Genomic DNA, 21,369 nt, shown 5'->3' with positions numbered 1-21,369 from the left:
CTGACCCATAGTGCTTCTTCATGTATAGAAAATGACTGGGACTAACTGTGAGGGTTTTGGAAAATATAACGAGTTGAAATACATTCCACAAACCCAAGTAATTTTAGTCCTGTGGTATATGATGTAGCTTCATATTGTAGCACAACATCCCAATCTCTGAGCGATTTGAGATTCCAGGGTTTCCAGGATCTGTTTTTCCTTTTGGAAATGAGGCACAGCAGAAACTGCGGTGTCTTTATGATATACGGTTTATTTACACATATATACAACCTGAGCCTACGATGGAGGGGTTCACAGCATTAATACCTCAAAAAGGATCTCATTTCTCCCATAGCCAGAGCTTTGGATTCAAGCAGAAATCAAACATTGTTCTGACTCGCTCTGTAGCTCGCTGCTTTTGCTTCTAGCTCACGTCACGGCAAAACCCTCTGCCCTCAACTCTGCCTCTGTCTTTCTAACTACCTGCAAGTTGAGAGAGGGGCTCCCACCCATTTGCTGTCTCCCACAGATATCCTTCCTTTGCTCTTCATAATGGCACATCATCCAGGCTATCTCCTCACCAGGAGGCTAGCTTGGCTATTCCAAGAATCATAAGCCTTGATTAGATTTTAACACTTGCTAAATCCAGGGATTAGAAGAGTCTCAACATATAGCCTAACATCCCAAACTGATTACTATATTTTGTTAATGGTGCGGAAGAAGTTGTTATCTGTGCTTAGACATGGGTGAAGAGTATAGAATAAATATCTGGACTAGGCAGGTCATGCATTCCAGAGATCGCCCACCTTGCACAATAGCTCTGATGTGCCTTAAGTTTTAATGACTTTGTATACTGAGTTTAGGAACTAATTAAAGGTAAATTGGAGGGTGCATCTGGTTCCCCAACCCCCAGAACTGTGGCAAAAACCTCATTTTGACTTTGACCACGGAAGCAGTAACAGAATGTTATTTTGCCTATCACAGCAGGATAGGACGTTGATATATAAAATGTATTTACCAAAAATAAAAATTATCTTGAACACTACAGATAACTGGTGAACTGCCTTAGCCTATATTATGTTTGATTTCTCCCTGCAATGATCAATATCATACTCTTGAACTGTACTCAAATACAGTAATTATGTTCCCAGCACGATAATTGGTTCCTGGGCAGTACAATATTTGTTGCTTGTAGTGCAGTGTGCCTTCAAAAAAGCTATCCTTTTGATTAGTAAAAAACCAACCGTTTTGCTTTGAAACTGAATTCAGTTTACCTTTGAGAATTCCCTTCAGTCTTAAAATTCCGAGGACGCTAGTGTCTAGAAGCTACAGCGATCTGAAGCAACAGCAAAAATCTAAAGGTTATGACATCTAAATATCTTAAGTTGATGCTGTTTGAGCTTTGATTGAATTGATATTTGTGCCCACTTTTATTGTCCTTTTAACTAGTACTGTAATATTTTGTTCTTTTGTGAGGTCACATTCAGGGGTGCCAACTTGTATAAAATATTGGGGGGGCCAGACAAGCCCTGCCCTGTATCCTGACTGATCACGTGACATGCTACAGAGACACCATTTTAATAGCAATGCCCATCAACTTTTTCGGGGGGGGGGGGAGAGCCCGCAAATATTTTATGAGGTGTGTGTGAAGGGATCTCAGCCCCTAGGAGTTGGCCCCTCTATTGGTCACATTCACACAATACCTTTAAAGCCACATGGCTTCCCCCAAAGAATTCTGGAAACTGTGGTTTGCCAAAGTTGCTGGGAACTGCAGCTTCTTTAAGGGGCAAACTAAAGGTAAAGGTAAAGGGACCCCTGACCATTAGGGCCAGTCGTGGCCGACTCTGGGGTTGCGGCGCTCATCTCGCTTTATTGGCCGAGGGAGCGGCGTACAGCTTCCGGGTCATGTGGCCAGCATGGCGAACCAGAGCAGCGCATGGAAACGCCGTTTACCTTCCTGCCAGAGCGGTACCTCTTTATCTACTTGCACTTTGATGTACTTTCAAACTGCTAGGTTGGCAGGAGCTGGGACCGAGCAACGGGAGCTCACCCCGTCATGGGGATTCGAACCGCCGACCTTCTGATTGGCAAGTCCTAGGCTCTGTGGTTTAACCCACAGCGCCACCCGCGTCCCTATGAGGGGCAAACTACACTTCCCACAATTCTTTTGGAGCGAAGCCATGTGATTTAAAGGTATGTTGTGAATGTGACGCATAGGAATCAACTTATAGGGCTTGAGATCCCTTCGCCCCAATAAAATATTTGAGCCGTGCCCCCCCCCAAGTTGATGGGCATTTTCATTCAAATATGATTTAAATGTGTGGCGCGGTTGTGATTAGAGTCTCTTTGGGACATTTTTGTTTGTGTGGCTTTTCCGTTTTTGTGACTGTAACTTGTTCTTCGTTTTACAGGACTCACTTGTGACTTTGTTTTTATGACTTGTTTTTGTGACTGTGTGGAACCCAGTACAGCTACTGACTGACCGATTGCATGACTGCAGAAATGGATAAAAGCCCACCACCCCCATCCAAACAATGACTATCATCAGTGCAGTAAGAGGGAAAAATTAATTTTACTTTTCATCATCTACAATACTGTCTTATTTATTTTTTATAGTACAGTACATTGATCGTTGCTTTCATTTGATGGATTGATGGTCTCGTTAGATAGTAAAATTCATGTCAAATTGCTGTTTTAGGGGTTGTTGTTTTTAAAAGCCTGGAACGGATTAATCCATTTTGCATTACTTTCTATGGGAAAGCGCACCTTGGTTTTGGAACGCTTTGGTTTTGGAACGGACTTCTGGAACAGATTAAGTTTGGGAACCAAAGTACGGCTGTATCTGAAAAGTAGAATACAAAATTAATTAATTAATTACATACGTACGCCAGAGGTAATAATGCTATGCAGAAGCGCAGAGGGAGACTTTAGACCCTATTTGTCCTAGAAATGCTGACCCCCAAGCCGGGCCTTAGACCCCGCTTAAGCCCTTCCTCTAGCCCTCCCTCGTGGCGGGTTTTTGGTTTTCAGCCACTGGAAGGCAGAGTCTCCTTTGGCCCCACGAGAACCTCGGAGCTGCTCCTTTCGGCAGGCAGAAGCTAGCGGGATCCGTCCTCGAGTAGCCATTTCTTCCCTCTGGAAGGGGAAGGGAAAAAAAGCACCCACTCCTTCTCTTCTGCTTATATGGTCAGGCGGGCAGGCGCAAGATTTGGGCAAAGGAAGGTAAGCCGCCGCCGCCTGTTGCATTTCCTGCCCGGGATTGGCGCGCTCTCCCAGGGAAGGGCTGGGGGGGTCGGGGTCGGGGGGGGGGAGCCTGACGCCTCCGAATGCATTATATAGACAAGCGGATCGGAATTCGTGGCAGGCAAGGCTTCAACGGCGTCGTTGCCTAGGCGTCGTCCCCCCTCCCCCAAGCACCGTAACAACACGCCTTTTAAAGTTGATAAAAATGGAAAAAACGCGGAGGGAAGCTTCGGGCGCAGTGCGCTTGGGTATGATGCGCGCGGATTTAATCCGGTGCCCAAAGGATTGCGCACGAGGCGCCACCGCCACGGAACCGAATTCTCCCAACCGGCGGCAAATCCCCCCCCCCATCAAAACCCCATTTCCTCACCGCTTTCCTCCCCTCCCCCACCCCAACAACTCCCGTTTTTAAACCGGCATGGATCTGAGCCTCGATAAAGCTGCATCATTGGGAAATGAGGCTGCTAAATCCACATTTTTTTGGCTGGTACCGATTCCATAGTTCGGTGGGAAGCACCTAGTATTTTCCACGGGGATCTACAGCCAGAGGGGACCGTGGGGGTGGGGTGGAGGGGTGTCCCTGAATGACAAGGCTGCAAATGCAACAGGAACAGGAGTTTTTTTGGGAGGGCGCGGGAGGTTGGCCCTAGCAGGTGCAGAGGGAAGACGATCGGACGCCCAACCCCAGCAGCAAGTCTCTTTACTTCCGAGGAGATCCTTACACCCACCCACTCACCCCTCGCCTCCCCCGGGGTGCCTGGAATGAAAACGGAGCTGCCCTGATTGAGTAAACCAGGAGTAACCGCGGAGTACATGGCAGAGGACGTGATCTCGGAGAAGAGAGCGCGGCCGATCGGCGGGCGGGTCATGGATTGACATGCCAGGGTGGAGGAGAAGAGATCGCTGCCCGAGATCGCGAACACTTTCCCGGGCTGGAGGAGGAGGAGGCGAGGGAGAGGGACCTGGAGAGATCAGGTGCCCGTTCAGGAAGCGGCACAACGGCCTCGCCTCTTTCGCGCCCAGGCTCCCAGGGGCAAGGCGAGGGCGGGGATCGCGCCAGACACCCGGAGTCCGTGACTCTCCGGCTGCACGTCCCAAGAAACTCTCGCGGCCGTGGAGCTGGGGGAGGGGGGATCTGGCGCGCCCAAAGCAAGTCATCTCCCCGATCGCGTCTCCATGGCTGGGGAGGGGGGCTGGCTGCCCAGTGTAGGAGCCCCCCCTCGATCTCCTAGGCGGCAGCACCTGTAGAGCACGAGGCGATCGAGTCCACTCGATCCCACCCCTTTCCCGCAACCTCCCCACGGCTCCGCAGAGCGAATCGAAGTCGTGCATGTGCTCCTGTCTCTTGCAAGGCGCTGCTCTGCTCGGTTTGCCACGCCCGGGTTTGCAGGACGCCGCCGAGCTGCTGGTGCCACCGCCGCCGCCGCTGATCAGCATTCGGGGGGCGATCGGGGAAGCGATCGGGCGATCGGGACGTGCCCTCCGGCTGGCCAGCGCGGCGCACCATGAGACGAAGAGCGAGCGAGCAGCCGGCGGGGAGCGCCTGGCGTTGCCTTGGGATTTGCCCACACTGAAAAAAGGCTGCTGGTGGTGTTGGGGGAGACCCAAAACCAGCGGGGAAACCCTTCTAATCCGGATCGGTTGCTACGGAGCGGACTCTCCGCCGGGATCGTGGGGAGGAAAGGCTCTCTCGCTCTCTCCCTCCCTCCAATGCCTCGCTTGCGTCGTCCCCGGGAAGGCGCGCAACAAATGGCAGCCAGGTCTGTGATCAGGGCTGCGGTAGCAGCAGCAGCAGCAGCGACTCCCAGGTGAGGCGCAAAAAGGCTCGGCAAGCTGCAGCTCTCCATGCCCGCCTGCGCCTCGCCTTCCACGCCGCCTGAGTCACCCCGCTGCACCCGGTAAGGCGCTCGAATCCCCTGTCCCTCGGGTGGGGGGTTAGCAAAGAGCCCTCTCCCAACTTCACTTTCATACGCGGGGAGGGGGGTAAGGTGTGGTGTCCCCCCCCCTTTCTTAAAATTTGTTCAGTTCGCCTACTAACCCCCTTCTTCCCTTGTTTGGCGACGCCTGTAATAGAGGAGGAAGGGTGGGGAGTTTGTATCCTAAAGATCAGAAATGGGTGATATAGTGGCAAGCCCTGGCTGGGACGCTGTGGTCGTGACCTTAAAATGTGGCACTTAGGAGAGAAATTCTATGGCTGTGCATAGTAGATGTTCTCAGCGAGTGGGAACTGGCTCTCGCATTGCTATGTATGTGGCTCAAACTCCCCACCCTTGGTGTATTGATTATATTGGCACACAGCAAAGCTGTGCCAAATGAAATGTGTGCTTTGGTCCAGTGTTTTGCTAACTTGGGAGAGGTGAGCAAACTGGCAAACTACGTAAGAAACAGGGCAATGTAAAATAAAATTTGAAATGCCGTACAAGAGGTAGTGGGGACCTGTTTTAAAATACAAACGAAAGTATATTGATCCCACAAAAGGAAAACATTAAACCGAAAACTTGAGGCAGAACAGATTCTGGTGATATTGGAACATGTCCATGCCTTGTGTGGTGTATGTTGTGGCCTGTTGAGAACTCGAATCTTGGAAATGTGTTGTGATGGGATACAGAATGGTTTGCATGCTTAACTTTTGCTTTTGGCTTCCATTACTGGACTGTAAATTACAGATGTGAATAAGTGTGTGGTTTGTTGACAAAGACCAGAATATGTAAGCTGTTTTATAAACTGACTCTCTCCTACTTCAGCCATACAGTATCAGTTTCTGATATTTCTGTATTTGGTCCAGTTTAGTACAGCCAGAATAATTGGAGGAATAATTGGACCAGTTCTGCATTCCCTATTGCTTCAAATAATATTTGATAGCGAAATATGTGTTCAAATAAGTTTGCTGGGTTTTGTTTTGCTTACAGAATCCAAGATCTTCTCTTAAAAGAGTAATGATATACTGTAAAGGGTGAAATCTAGGTTCCTAAATGTGAATGGGAGCTTTGCCACTGACCTCAAGAGGCTATTTCTGGGCTTACACTCTGAATTAAAGTTGGACTTGGTCCTTCTGACCTCTGAAAACAATGAGTAATATTCTGTTTGTCTTCCAGCAGAAAAAACACACCAGCTACAGCCTAAATTTCCATTGCCTTTAAGTTGCTAAGAACTTCTACCTCTCGGGAGACATTTAACATTTTGTGCTGTTTGGGCCTTAAGTGATCTATTTTCCGAGTGAGACTGCAGAAATCATAATTGTAGCTTTTTGACGTTGAGAAAGATGATTACTAGTAAGTCACATGTTGTGCCAGAAGGAGAAGGCAATGGAAATAAAGATTTAATTGCAATAAATGAAATAAGCATGTATTTGTCTGATGAGCTTTGATTCAAATGAAGTAAGGATATATTCAGACGAAGATGGGATGGGTCAAGAGTTTCTCTTCATAGTGCTTTAAAAAAGGCCTCAAATCTAACCTTAACTGCAAGAAATAAGTCTATATTCAGATGATGAACTGGAATTTAAGATGGAGTAAAATAAAGATGGGTTTGGAGCTTGTAGTGCTTTAAACAGGGAGTTGGCTCAAAAGTGTCAAGTGTCTTGGGCCAGTTTGTATCTTTCGTGCTTGTCATTGTATATTGAACCAAGCTAAAGCGGTAACTGCTTACCTGAGAGTAAAGCCTATTGAACTCAATAAGATGTACTTCTGAGTAGATCTGTCAAGCAAACAGTTGGGGTATGTATGTATGTATGTATGTATGATTATAGATTGCACTACAAGTCGCTCAAATGGGAAGCATCTGAAACAGCTTTGGAAAGCAAGGCCATCTGTAATGGAGGGCTTGTTTATGTGATCATTTATCCTGCGATCACAAGCCATTAATTCACTTTAGCTCTTGGTTTGTTTACGCACTCAAGGGATGAACTGGAAGATAAAGTGAGTTGTGAAATCACATAGTCAGGAACTGTTGACTTCCTGCTCTTTTAACCCAGGATAAGCGATTGTATGAACAACAACAGGATCGTTCTTTGTTCTGTGCAAACTCTGGTGTAGTGTTTTGCTCCGTGCAAGCCTCACGTTGGTGCATTAATAACCTGAAATTATTAGTGAGGTGTATTGCTGATTAGCTCAATCAGCAACTAAGGATCCCAGGTTAACAGTCCTAAGCCAATACCCTCAAGAAGCTCAGAAGCTTTATTAGCATGCCATCAGTGATTTGAAGGTGAACGGAAGCCAAGTGAAAATTTCAGTCCTTTCTCATCTGAAGACAAAATATTGGAAACTACTGAAAAATTAAAGATGATCACATTTCCATTTGACACTAAAAAGGGGTAGCATACTAATTCATATTTAATGTAGTTTGCCTACTTTTGCAATCACATAAGTCTGCTTTGCCTTATTTATGGGGAAATTTCCTTGGCCTTGATGAGTTTAGTTACTTGACCAAAAAATGAAGAATATAGCAACCTGCCATGCATATCAAAAAGATACTGGCTCAGTTTGCACATAACACTAAGTCAAACTTTGGCCTAGTATGAATGAGCAAGCATGCTTGGGAAATTTCAACCACTTTGTTACTCCTATGCTGCTGCTGCACTGGAGGGAACTAAGCCATGGTTTGACTTAGCATGGCATGTAAACCCTGGACTCGTAGTTTGTTTTCCCCAAACAAGAACAAACCTTGGCTATCATTTGTGGGTTGCTTGGAGATTATTTGTGAACAAGGCTAGTCTTTGAAAAAATGGAGGCATGATCCAACCAAGTGAAGCATTTTTCAATCCCATTGATTTCAGTGGGAGAGTCAAACGTATACTTAAATCATATGGGAAGTTAAAGTACTTAGCTTTGTCAGGATTAGACCCTTGGTGAGAAGCCGGTTTTGTTGTTGTTGTCAAACTGCAGTGTGGGGAAAGGGGAAGAATAACTCTATAGAGTTGTTAAATGCCACTTCTGAAATATTTGTGTATCCCTTTGTCTGATTTCCTTGATTCTAGAGACAGAACAATAAGAATATTTCCACATATTTCACTGGGCTTGGAGTTTTCTCCACAAAAAGAAAAGGGGGAATTGGTCATATGGATTTTTAAAATGCTAGAGGCCCTACAGAATATCAACTGAATTCAATGAAGTTTCTAGCAAGTGATTTAAAAACCGTACAAGACAATTTCTAAAGCACTGGAATTTATTTAGCAAATGCATTTTGAAAGCTTTGGTAAGGCAAGAAGTCATTTGCTTTAATCTGACGAGGAAATGCGTTTGTGTTCACCTAATTGGGTGTTCTGGGGACCAGTTTAAAGCATCCATCACATTGATCCTTCATGGTTCTAAATCTTGTGAAGAACCTACACAGGACTAGGCATTTGGTCTGCAGACATTTGCCTCTGAGTCAGGAAGGATGATGGCGAAGTCGGTTGAGGGATTGAGCTAGCAGTCTCCTCCCCACTCTGTGATGGATTTAGAATGTCTGGTTGGAGCTGTCTCAATGGAGGAATGAAAACAGCAAACAGTAGTTCAAGTCTGATCATATTTATTTCGGAGCAGACAGCTGTTGCTTCATGGGCATTATAATTTGGCTCTGTACAGTGTGTGTCAGCAAGAGGTAGGGCCTCATAGACATTTATTTCTGTGTAGATAAATGTGTTTCCTCTTAATGAAAACAGTGTTCTCCTTAGGCAACCCCTTACCAATGAGGCCCTTGTTACAGAGTTCCATATCACTCAGTGATTTAAGCTTTGCATGTTCACAATGATGCAACATTAACGGAAATATTTTATGCTTGAAAAATACATAGGGTTGAATCCCTAAGTTAGCTGCACTTAGTTCCCATTGACACCAATGCTCAAATAATTATCATACATGGGAAATACTTCCAGGTAAGTGGGAAAGGATTGCCCGGGTATAGAATTTCAGCCTTTCGTCTGGGCGCAACCTATTGCTCCTGGTGGTGCAATTTTGCTGAATCATTGGCAACCGTTTTGCGGATGCTTGTGGCTTTCAGTGGATCCAGACTTTTCAATTGTGCCATTCTTCACATTTAGTTAAAATAGCAACAAAATATAAATCCTGGTTCACCCTCCCCAGCACTGTAGCCACCTGTTTTGGGAGGAAGCCACTGATTTCCAGCCATCCTCCCTCCCATTATCCCACTGGTGAAAAGTCCTGTCAGAGCTGACAGCACCATCTGTTTGGCAGGGAAGACCCCTGCGCGCAGCAAATCGTGGACAAACTTTGAATTGCTCCCCCCACCCCCGGTATTCAGAGAAAATACACAGAGAGAATAAATTAAAATACTTCTGAGGGTCAGTCATTTGTGACTATGTGTGTTTGTGTGTGTGTGTGTGTTTACCTACAAATAAAAATTGATGTTAAAATACTGCTGCAAAGCTAGGACAAGTACAGCTCTTGACAAACACAACTTGGACCTACTTTTGTTCAGGGAAATTCTTTGTTCATCCAGTCCTTACAGAAATACATTGTTAGCTGCATCCTGTTTGAATTTAAGCTTTCAGTTATTTGGGAACACTAGCCGATGTGAAAAGCATCTTTTTCCTGATCACATTTCCTGATACAGTATTTGATTCCAGGTCTTGATTTAGAGAGTTGTCAAGCCAAAAGCTTGTTATCATCAACGACTAAGGGGGGAAAATGCCAATGTTCAGAGCATACAATGGTTGTTTCTAATTCTGGCCAGTGCAGTTCTAGGGGCTGAGCTGCCCCACAGGCGTCTGTATTTGGTTGAACAGGGACAGCGTTGGAATGATAGGGTGGGACCTCATATTTTTGGCTTCTACCTCTCCAGAAGGATAGCATTTCCATTCTTCACATTATGATGGCTCTGTGTCATGAGCACGAATGTGAAGGCGTGTCTCATTCATAGAAAATAGGAAAGTGCCTTATGCTTAGTCACCCATTGGTCCATTTTGCTCAGTAAATGGACACCAGGTATCTTCAACCTTTTCAGACCCACCTTTAACCCAAGCATGCCTTTGGGGACCCATTTCTTAATCTTTGCATGGTGGCAGTGCTTCCGTTGCAACTCGGTTAGTGGGTCCCAACCCACCAGTAGAAAACCAGTGGTCTACACTGTTTGGCAGTGGCTTTCTACAATTCCAGGAGGCGGGTGGCACTGTGGGTTAAGCCTAGGACTTGCCGATCAGAAGGTTGGTGGTTCGAATCCCCGCGACGGAGTGAGTTCCCGTTGCTTGGTCCCTGCTCCTTCCAACCTAGCAGTTCGAAAGCACGTCAAAGTGCAAGTAAATAAATAGGGACCGCTCCGGCGGGAAGGTAAATGGCGTTTCTGTGTGCTGCTCTGGTTCGCCAGAAGCGGCTTAGTCATGCTGGCCACATGACCCGGAAGCTGTACGCCGGCTCCCTCGGCCAATAAAGCGAGATGAGCGCTGCAACCCCAGAGTCGGTCATGACTGGACCTAATGGTCAGGGGTCCCTTTACCTTTACCTCCTACAATTCCAGGCTCCCTGGAGATGCTGGGGATGAAAGTTGAGGCCTTCTGCATGCAAAGCAGATACTCTGCTGCTGTGCTACATTCCTTCCCCTCCCCGCACAGAGTGATTACAACTCCAGAGGCAGATTTAGGGGAGTATGAGCAGTTCCCCCACATCCTACCCATAGCCTAGTAAGCAGGAAGGAGGCATGAGGGCTCTGGTAGGGTCCTAGAGTCCTCCTTCCTCCATCCCAAAGCTTTCCCAGCTTTAGGAAGGAGGCAGGAGGGCTTCAGGATGCTGCCAGAGCCTCACGCCTCCTTCCCAAAGTGACTTTGGGGAGGCACCCCAAGGTCTATGGGGTGTGTGTATCAAATTTTGGCCTTGCACAGGACACTGTATTACCAAGACCTGCCCCTGACAACTCCAAACCATTGAGTCTCCCTACCAAGGGAGTAGTGGGTGAAATGACATCTACCATTACTCCTTCTGTTTTCAGGATAGAGATTATTTGAAAGGGTAAAGGGGGGCTGTATGAAAGATGGGCAAAACGAGGATTAAGTAAATGCTTGGCTAGGTAAGAAGAAAAGGGGGGAAATATGGCATTTATGTATTGTGGCTAAGAAGTCACAGTAGCAATCGGAGGACTAGCCATTATAGTTAAGTACCTTTCCCTTGGGGTCCTGTGCTTGCAGTCAATTGTTTTGCTTAATTATCCTTCCTTAGATTGGGCCCCAGGTAGGTTTCTGCTAAAATCAAGTAAAAAATGGAACAGCCACGAGCAATATTCTGGCAACAGGAGGGTGATATTTGAAGATTTCAGAGTAGTGGCTGGAGTATTCAAAGCCGCAGAACTATCAAATGAAAGACGGGAGAATCTGTGTCACATTGGTAGATATGCCAAGACAGAGCCAAGAGACCTGTTTCCCCCAATATTGGATTTATTAGAAATTGAAAGCACAACCTTATGAGATATTACTTTTTTTTTTTTTACTGCTCTGTGGTGCACTGCTTTGGAGACCTTAGTATGCACATTCATTCTTCTGTTTACTGAAAGAGAAATTCCAGACAACAGGGTAACAAGAAAGCCTCAAAGCGTTTCTGACTTTCTGGAGTCCCTTGCCAAGGAAGAGGAGAATTCAGCCTGCTTTTGTGCCTTGGTTTCTGCCTTTAGCGCCCAGGCTTAGCTCTGGAGCTTGTGGAGCAAGCACCTCTGTTGCCTACACAACTTATCAGTTTTTATGCACTTGTAATTAAAACGCAAAGCTTCTGGGTCAAAGGCGGTGGATTCTAGGCAGACCTGCGCCCCAACACTGAAAAAGAAAGCTCTTAAATGCTGATGTGAATGTTACAAGATGTATTCCTGTTGCACCGCGCTTCTTAACAGATGGCTTACCCTTCAGTCATACTGTGGCAGAATGACGGCATGTTCTGCTATTGTGGATCAAGTCATATTGCTGCTGGCTGGTGGTCACCCTGCCCAGCAAGCAGCTTGTGTATTTTTAACACTGACATAGAACACAGCCACGTTTTATTTAATTTATGTATGTTGATTGAGGACAGCCGCAAAGGGCAGAGACTTTTGCAGCAATGGGGAAGCCTTGGGGTACACAAAAATAGGTGGGTAGGGAGGAGGGACCGTGTGGTTTAAATGTTGCTTCTCCCTGCTCTAGTCTCAGGCTTACTTCACGTGTGGAAAGCTTGTAAAATGTAAGGACCCACCAAACTGTTACTACCCTTGCCTTGACATGTGTCGCTCTCTATATGGACTATGGCTCTGTGTTCAAGGGTGAAGCCCTTACGGAAAACAAAACCAAAAAAACGGGGCGGAATTTAGTGCAAATGTTCTAGGGGAATTATTTTCCACTGCAACCCTGGCTCTGTTCTGCTGGAAGACAGGCTGCTTATATCAGGCATTGCTGGCCCAGATATTAACGCATTTTCCAAATAGGCAGGCGTGCAGTGCAAGTAACTTCAGAATGTTTAGTCAAGGTAATGGAGTTCCCTTGTAAAGGACCGACTGAGATAGCATCAGAGCTTTTCTAGAAATGAACTCTTGGAAAGGGACTTTGCTGTGAGTCCTAGAAGACCTGCTGCCTGCCTTAGAGGCCTTTTCCCATCTGGCCTGGGAAGGCAGCCTTGACTGACTCCAGCTACAAAAGCAGAGACTGCTGAACAGAGTCTTGGGCTGGGGTTTTGTTGGGAGTGGGTTTGTTGCTGTTGCTGATGTTGTTGCTTTTTGTATTTTTGTGTTGGATCTTATGTTTTATGTGGAAATGGTTTGATTTGGTTGTGTACTATTCTGCTATTTTGTTTATTGTTAATGGCTACTTTTGCTACCTTTGTAATTATGTAATTGTTTATATGTTGTAAGCCGCCTTGAGTTTGGTTTTAACTTTGGGAAAGCAGCATAATAATAATAATCAGGGCTCCTTTTTTCAGCTGGAGCTTACAGGCGCTCAGCTCTGGCACCTCTCAGGTACCATTCTAAGAGAACAAGGGATAAGTTCATGGTGAGCTCTGGCACCTATTTTTCTAGAAAAATAGCACTGATTATAATAATTTGCTATTGATATGGCATACAAATGACATGATTGATTGATTGATTGATTGATTGATTGATTATTGGGAGAGAATAGCAAAATTCCAGTGTGATAGTTGATTGTGGACAGTTGACTGTGGAGGCTGTTTTGGGGATAAGAGGGAAAGAAAGGAAGGAAAAGTGATGCTGTATTTAGCCACAGAGGCTACAGGGGAAAACTGGATTGGGGGGGGGGTATTGCATAGAAACTGAAAATCCATCAAGAGAAAATGGGGGTTGTACCTTTCCTTCCATATGCTCTGTCCAGTGCAAGAACTATTCACATTAGGCTAAGCTCCAAAAGAGAAAGTAAAAAAGAGGAGACTGTCATTGGCCATGGCAAGGCTTTCCTGGACAGTGTCGCTGGAATGGGAGTGCAGAAAAAGAGCACCAAAGCCAGGATTCCTGATTCAGCCAAGCTGAGTTTATTCCAGCTAGATCCTTTTGTGGGAACACCTGGACTTCAAGGTTTCAGAGATAAAAGACCAGGCACCCATCAAAGAAATATAAAACTGCTTCTGAAATCAAATCACTTGTGCTGCCTTGTGGAGTTTCTCTGGGAATATCTAAGGGGAATCTATAGCCAACTATAGCTTTGATGACAAAGACTCACCATAGAGTAGGGCGATCATGCCATGTTGATTTCTAGATACAGAAAGGGGAGGTGATTTTCTTCCTCCTGCTTAACAGAGGGAGGGTCTAGGCTTTAGATGGAGTTAAGTTAGTGGCGCTGTGGGTTAAACCACAGAGCCTAGGACTTGCCTATCAGAAGGTCGGTGGTTCGAATCCCCGCAACGGGCTGAGCTCCCGTTGCTCAGTCCCTGCTCCTGCCAACTTAGCAGTTCAAAAGCACGCCCAAGTGCAAGTACAGTGGTACCTCGGGTTACATACGCTTCAGGGTACATACGCTTCAGGTTAAACACTCCGCTAACCCAGAAATAGTGCTTCAGGTTAAGAACTTTGCTTCAGGATAAGAACAGAAATCAGGCTCCGACGGCATTTCTTGTTACCCAGTTGTCTGGAATTTCTCCTTCAATGGGATATGATCTTTTTGGCCCCTGACAGTTCCAGGCTCTGCCTCCTACCAGACCCCTGGGTTTTTTCACCTCCCAGGTTAAGAACAGTTTCAGGTTAAGAACGGACCTCCGGAACGAATTAAGTAGTTAACCCAAGGTACCACTGTAGATAAATAGGTACTGCTCTGGCGGGAAGGTAAACGGTGTTTCCATGTGATGCTCTGGTTCGCCAGAATCGGCTTAGTCATGCTGGCCACATGACCCGCAAAGCGAGATGAGCGCCGCAACCCCAGAGTCACCCGTGACTGGACCTAATGGTCAGGGGTCCCTTTACCTTTACAAAACATACTAGAGATTTCAGGGCTCTTCATAGCTAATCAATAGGTGATAAAGTGTGGCTTTTACTAGATTAGGAACTGGAGGAATGCTGGTCATTAAGCATTTCAGGATGTTTCCTGCTAATGTTTGCTTGTTTCTTAAGTATCTTCTTTAGCTTATGCTTCACAAAGTGCTCCTAGGATTGGTTGCAACATAATTGAAACAACAGTAGCAAGAACAACAAGAACAACTTTTTATTTCTACCCTGTCCATCTGGCTGGGTTTCCTCAGCCACTCTGGGTGGCTTTCAACAGAACATTAAAAACAGAATAAAACTTCAAACATTTAAAACTTCCCTAAACAATTTTAAGTTAAATGCAGGTTTAAAACACAGCATTTAAAGTTCATCCATACAAACACCCAGAATTGAGCCCAACCCACCAGCCTTGCATGGTGGCCTGCCACCTTGACAGCTGTCTCATTTTTGTAGTTCTAGGTATGCAGCAAAGCAGGAGGATTAGGGAGGCCCTCAGGCAGCTTGATGGACCATATGGTTGTTAAAGGTATGCATCTAAAAATGAGGAAATGCGTTGATAGGTGTTTTCAGCTCATACGCAGTGCTGTTGTCCTAGAAAAAGAGGTGCCAGAACTCACAATGAAGGTATACAAAGAGTAGAACCTCATCCACGTTGATGAGGAACTCACAACGAACTTCTCCCTCATTCTCTTAGAATGGCAATGGCATCCACCTGAGAGGTGCCAGAACTGAGTTCCAGCTAGTTCTGGTTGGGGAAAAAAGTCCTTCTTATGTGCATGCTTGAATCAGGAGAGCTCTTATACAGGGGTGGAGAGCCTCAGGCCCAAGGCCTAGAAGTGGCCCTTCAAACTGCTTTATCTGGCCCTCAGGCCTCTCCCTAGGCCACATCACTTTTCCAGGTAGCACCCCTCAATTGTGCTCTGCACTCAACTTGAAGTTCTCTTGCCTGTCTGGAATGGAACATTGAGCTTAATAATGCCTCTTGCGTGCAGTGTGTGTGTATATCTGTAGAAAGAAGCCTCTACTTTTAGCATGGTGGGAATGTATCCTACTGTAGAAAGATTATTATTATTATTATTATTATTATTATTATTATTATTATTATTTGTACCCTGCCCTCCCCGGCCGGAGCTGGGCTCAGAGCAGCTAACATCATATAAATAATACAATATGCATAAAAACAAGCAACCAATCAATTAAAATGCACCCCAAAATTAATTCAAATAAATTAAAGTTAAAACTGAACAAATGACAATCCTCAGGTTAAAACTGAAAGCGGTTAATACTCGCCAGGACCAACAGTTTCCACTGATATTATAAAGACCCGTGAGCAGGCTGGGAAATCTCCTTCATGCTTGTTCTTATACCAAGAGAAAATGAGTCAGACTGAACCCTGACCAAAGGCCTGGCAGAAGAGCTCCGTCTTGCAGGCCCTGCGGAAGGATGTCAAATCTTGCAGGGCCCTGGTCTCTTGTGAGAGAGCGTTCCACCAGGCCGGGGCCACGGCAGAAAAGGCCCTGGCTCTGGTCGAGGCCAGTCGAATAGATAATAGATGCAGTGGTGTAGCATCGGTTGCTGGCATCCGGGGCAGGCAAGCTGCCAACGCCACCTGAGCACCCCCACCCCCTCCACCAGAGCCAAGGGAGCCCAACCAGCCGATGCGGCCCTTGGCAGGTGAATCCACCCAACGTCTGCATAGAGGAGCAGGAGGCTGCGCCATGCTGGGGTTGCCCCTTGCTTACCCCCACCTGTGCCCGCTCACCGTTGGCCTGAGCTGCTCTGCTGCCTTCGCTTAGGTGGGGTGGGGATCCCTGTGGAAGTCAGTGCCTGCATGGGGGCACCCGGTTGTGCCCCCTCAGAATTTTGCACCCAGGGCCATGGTCCCCCTGTCCCCCCCCCCACTATATTGCTGAATAAATGTGCCCATTGTTCTTCCCCAATTTTGACACTGGTTCTTCCCATCACCAGAATGCGGTCCCTGCAAGGTTTGCCACAAGGAAATGTGGCCCTCAGTCTGAACAATGTTTCCTACTTGTGAATGAATGAATGGATCTTTATTTGCGTCAGCCATCGGCCATAGCAATAAAACAACAATGTGGTATACAAATAATAGAAATAAAAAGTCAATTATATAAAATACATTTTAGGGTTTTGAATCAATAGTCACATAGTGGATCTTGTTCTAATTGCCCCAACTAAAAACCTTGCAACCTTTGCTGTCACCTTCTCATCTTGATCTGCCAAGAGACAGGACACCGTGGCAGTGGTTGAGTGACCGGGGATGGACAATAAAAGAGGGGTGATAATCTCTTTCCTCAAGTCTTTATAAAGAGTGCAAGCCAGAAGGGCATGCGCCACCGATTCGGGACTGCCATCTCCACAGGAGCATAAGTGTTTTTCGTGTGGAATCTGTTGGAATCGTCCCTCAAGTACAGCCGAGGGCAATACATTCAATCTTGCAAGAGTAAAAGCGCGTGTATATTTTGGAATTGCTAGGTTATGCAGATAGGGTGCCAGAGAGTCAAAATGGGAAGGTAGAAAATAGTCATACCATGGGCAAAATTTCCTTATTGTGGGCAAGTTGTCCAGAGCTCCGCAGATTTTAATTGAGATTTAATAGTTTTTCCTACTCAGGTGTTATACGTTCCATTTTTGGAAACTAGTTTTGGGGAGGAGGGGATCCTGTCTGACTTGGACATATACTGGGACAAAAGTAATGCATTTGTATTATATATTTCTTGGCACTGAATATTAACAATGTATTGTCTCATGTTTTAAATAAGCATTAGCTTGCTCTTACTGCTAAAACAAAACAAAATCAAGTTCTTGGGTGGTTCTCCAGCAGACATTATGTGGGGACACTGTTTTTTTTTGTGTTTTTAAAGGGTATGGATTTTCAGTGCTCGATGTGCTTCACGTACATCATCTCTGTAATTCTGGTAACAAGAATTGGAAGGCCAAAATTTGCAGCTCCATTTGACAGATAGTAAAAGTAAGAGGAAGTGGAGGTGTTGAGTCCGCAGCCGAGCGGAGTTTTAAATGGCTGGGGGAGGGGAGGGCATAGACCTAAAGCTCATGCTGTAAAGCACCACAGAGTAGATTACTCACGATTAACGAATAACTGTCCACACTTAATTGCATGTAGATTGTACGGTATGGTGTACATTAGCTGAAATCAAAATAAAAAAAAATCCTTCCTGTAGCACCTTAAAGACCAACTAAGTTAGCTGAAATGTCAACCTGGAGTGATTGCCTGGCCTTTGAATATGGTTGCTTTGTTTGGCAAAGATGAGCTGATGTTGTGAGGGAAAATGTTGGCCTTCATTTTCTTATAATTTATTCAACCATTCTTCCCAATAATTGTGTAGGCCCTTATTTGCAGCAATCTGTGATGTGGCCAGACAGGATACCGGACTAGACCACTGGCCTGATCTGTTCTTATTTAGAATTGAACAGTTCAGCTTTTAGAACTGTAGAAACCTTTTGTTACAGTTCCCATTGAACTGTGACTCTGTCGTTTTAGACTTTTGAATGTGAGGCAATAATGAAAAACATGGAATTTGGCCACTGTACAAATTCTCCCTTGCAAGAGTCTACTGCTTTGTTAATTTTCAATTTGAGTCAGTCTGCAACAGTGGCGTAGCGTGGGGGGTGCAGGGGGGCCCGGCCGCACCGGGCACAACATCTGGGGGTTAGGGTTAGGGGGCGCAAATCCACGGGTTAGGGGGCGCAAATTACTTGCCTTGCCCCGGGTGCTGACAACCCACGCTACGCCACTGGTCTGCAAGTCTGTCCAGAGTTTTCTGAAGACTTCTTTTACACCAGCTTAAGTTCCAGTTCCCTGTCAAACTCCTTTCTCCTCCTAGAGCTCGGTTTATCTCTTTCCATTTCCTCATTATATTCTCATCAGCTGTGCCTTAGCTGCTAATTGGTCTCCAGGCGCAAACATATCCAGCAGAAAAGTCCCACAGAGGGGTAGGATTGGGCTGTTGAAGGATCTTTTCTTAGTATATGCTCTCTTGGGGGGAAAAAAATCCCCACCTCTAGTCAGAGGGGTTTTCAGTAAGATACAGGAGCACCAATATTTGACTGTTTACCCTGGGGCATTTAAATGAGAATAATGGGGACGCTCTGGTGGTTCTGTAGAGTAGTAAAAGCACACGAGAAAGGTGAGGAAAGGGGAGAAAGAATAAAACAGCAGAGAAGAAAACTTCTTAAAGATAATTGTAATGGGCAGAATTCTACCAAAAACAAACACTTCTAAATCCCAGTGACTTCCAAAAATCACATTTTTAAATGTACTTAAACTTCCCCCTAAATCAGTGGGGCTGAAAAATGTTCGACTTTGACTTAATAACAATAACAACAATAAACTGCCTTTCATCTGAAGATCAGCGGGTGGTTCACAACATAAAAATACAAAATGGGAACACAAAATACGTAATACATAAAATACATAATAAATACATAATAATTTTTTAATTATTTCTGGTAGGTGACTGCAGTATGGGTACTATGGAGCCACTGCTTATGAATGTCCAGTGTCTAGTCTGTTTAAAGTTTTTAGGACAGGCAGCAGATTTCTGATTAGCATACTGCTTACGATATTCTGGAGATATTTTAAGAGGAGATTTATATATTTATAATAATATTTATAAACTGTCAAGGTTGTGTACATTAAGATAATTAAAATTTATAAAATAAAATAAAAACACAGTACAAAATACAGCTGGATTTCCCGCATTGGCAAGTGGGGTGGAATAGACTATCTTTGAGGTCTCTTCCAACTTTCTTACTCTAGAGCATGGGTAGGCAAACTAAAGCCTGGGGGCTGGATCCGGCCCAATCACCTTCTAAATCCGGCCCGCGGACTGTCCGGGAATCAGCGTGTTTTTACATGAGTAGAATGTGTCCTTTTATTTAAAATGCATCTCTGGGTTATTTGTGGGGCATGGACCAGCCCCCTGCTGAAAAGGTTTGCTGACCTCTACGTAGTGTTTCAGATTTTGGTCTAGGACAGAGGAAATCATAGAAATTCCTACTTGCCCTTAAAGCTCGTCAGTTGACTTTGCACTAGTCACTTTCTCCCAGCCTAACTTTTTTTGGTTTTTTTTGTTTTTTACACAGGGTTGCCAGATTAATAACCTAGTGGGAGGAGAACTATCTATGCTTGTCTGAACCCCATAGAGAGAGGACAGGATTACAAGTGACTAATACCAAAGCTTTGCAGCTAATTCCCACTGTGATTGCTGGCCTGCAGTCACTTCTACTCTCTGCCTCACTTTCCCTCTGTGCTGCCCCTTCATCTTGCCTTTCCTGGACCCACAAGCCCAATTCTCCCGACCAGAAATAGCATAGGGACTAATTCCATTCAAGTTTCCATGTCACCACCATGTTAGGCTCTCTGATTTTCTTCTCTTTTCTTACTTGGAAAAAAGCTAGAGAGATCATCGTAATCGTGGGGCAAAGTTTCCATTGGTTGCTCTCGTCATTATCCTGGGTCTTGGTTTTGCCATCAGAATACTGACATTGCTGTTTACCACAGGTGAATGAATGGGAAATTAGAAGCCGCCCTGTTGGATTGCCATCCAAAATGTCTGTGGTTTTTTCAGAGTTCATTGCTTTTTAGAAAGATCACTAATTTTAGCTTCTTGAAGGTTCTGTTCTGTTGATGAGCCAGCCTTTTCCTCCCCCCCCCCACTTTTCTTTTAGCTTATAGCTAAATGAAAATCCAGAATCTCCAAAGTAATTGCAGATAAGTGAGGGATAAATTGCCTGTTTTTGTGTGCGTTCAAGAACGAGGATGGCTTCACACATGACATTTGTGTGTGCCATCTGGGTGAAACCAGTAAAAACATTTAATTAGCAGAATGTACAAGTCTTGGAAGCTGCTGCCAGTTGTAGATTCCTGTTGTGTGTATACCCAGTGAAATTAATCTACAGTGGTACCTTGGTTCTTGAACGTAATCTGTTCCGGGAGTCTGTTCGACTCCAGAAACCATTCGAAAACCAAGGCACAGCTTCCAGTTGGCTGCAGAAGTTTCCTGCACTCAAATGGAAGCTGCGCCTGATGTTCGGCTTCTGAAAAACGTTCACAAACTGGAACACTTCCAGGTTTGTTGTGTTTGGGAGCCGATGTGTTCAACAACTAAGCCATTCGAGAACCAAGGTACCACTGTATATATGTTTCCTTAAAGACTGTTTACAATACATCTTTAACATGTGGTTGTTTCTTGGCCCATCCAAAGGGAAGTGATAACTGGGTAAGAAAAATCCTTCGTTAAGTGACCTTGACAGAATTTGCCGACCGAATCTGCTATGCTGGTATCTGGTATTGAAACTATGCAGGCCAAGCAAATGAAAGGAATATGGCAGTTTATGAATTGACCTGTACTGGGGTTTATGGCCTGTGGCAGTTGCTAATCAGTTCATAAAGATTTTTAAACTGCAGTGGTATTTGACTATTGGATCTGAGCGAGTCTAATCATGCCGTAGCTAAAGTGGGAGAAAGAGTTGATTAAAACACACACGCAGGAAAACCGTAGAAGTTCAAAGTACTACGTTTGCGTTAATGTTGCGAGTTATTGGAGTCTGATTGAGCCTGTCCTCCCACAGCTTAATTGCATTAATGCAGGCATAGGCAAACTCGGCCCTCCAGATGTTTTGGGACTACAACTCCCATCACCCCTAGCTAACAGGGCCCGTGGTCAGGGATGATGGGAATTGTAGTCTCAAAACATCTGGAGAGCCGAGTTTGCCTATGCCTGCATTAAT

The 21,369-nt window shown here is 45.3% G+C and overlaps 1 protein-coding gene across 5 annotated transcripts in view; it reads left to right on the top strand.

The window, feature by feature from the left end:
* The first annotated feature begins 3,026 nt into the window (after positions 1-3,026).
* LRRC3B (leucine rich repeat containing 3B) overlaps positions 3,027-21,369 on the top strand; it is a 69,341-nt gene continuing 50,998 nt past the window's right edge. For 3 of the 5 annotated variants that reach the window (XM_081164936.1, XM_081164935.1, XM_081164933.1), the window contains exon 1: positions 4,403-5,120. The gene's annotated coding sequence lies outside the window, so the exon portion shown is untranslated. Of the gene's footprint in view, positions 3,202-4,402; positions 5,121-21,369 lie in introns of those variants that run through there. The other 2 variants (XM_081164937.1, XM_081164934.1) reach the window with 1 other exon arrangement.

The sequence above is a fragment of the Podarcis bocagei genome, assembly GCF_964188305.1.
Source record: "Podarcis bocagei genome assembly, chromosome: 12".
Taxonomy (NCBI): Eukaryota; Metazoa; Chordata; class Lepidosauria; order Squamata; family Lacertidae; genus Podarcis; species Podarcis bocagei.
This window is presented reverse-complemented; position numbering and strand designations above follow the sequence as displayed.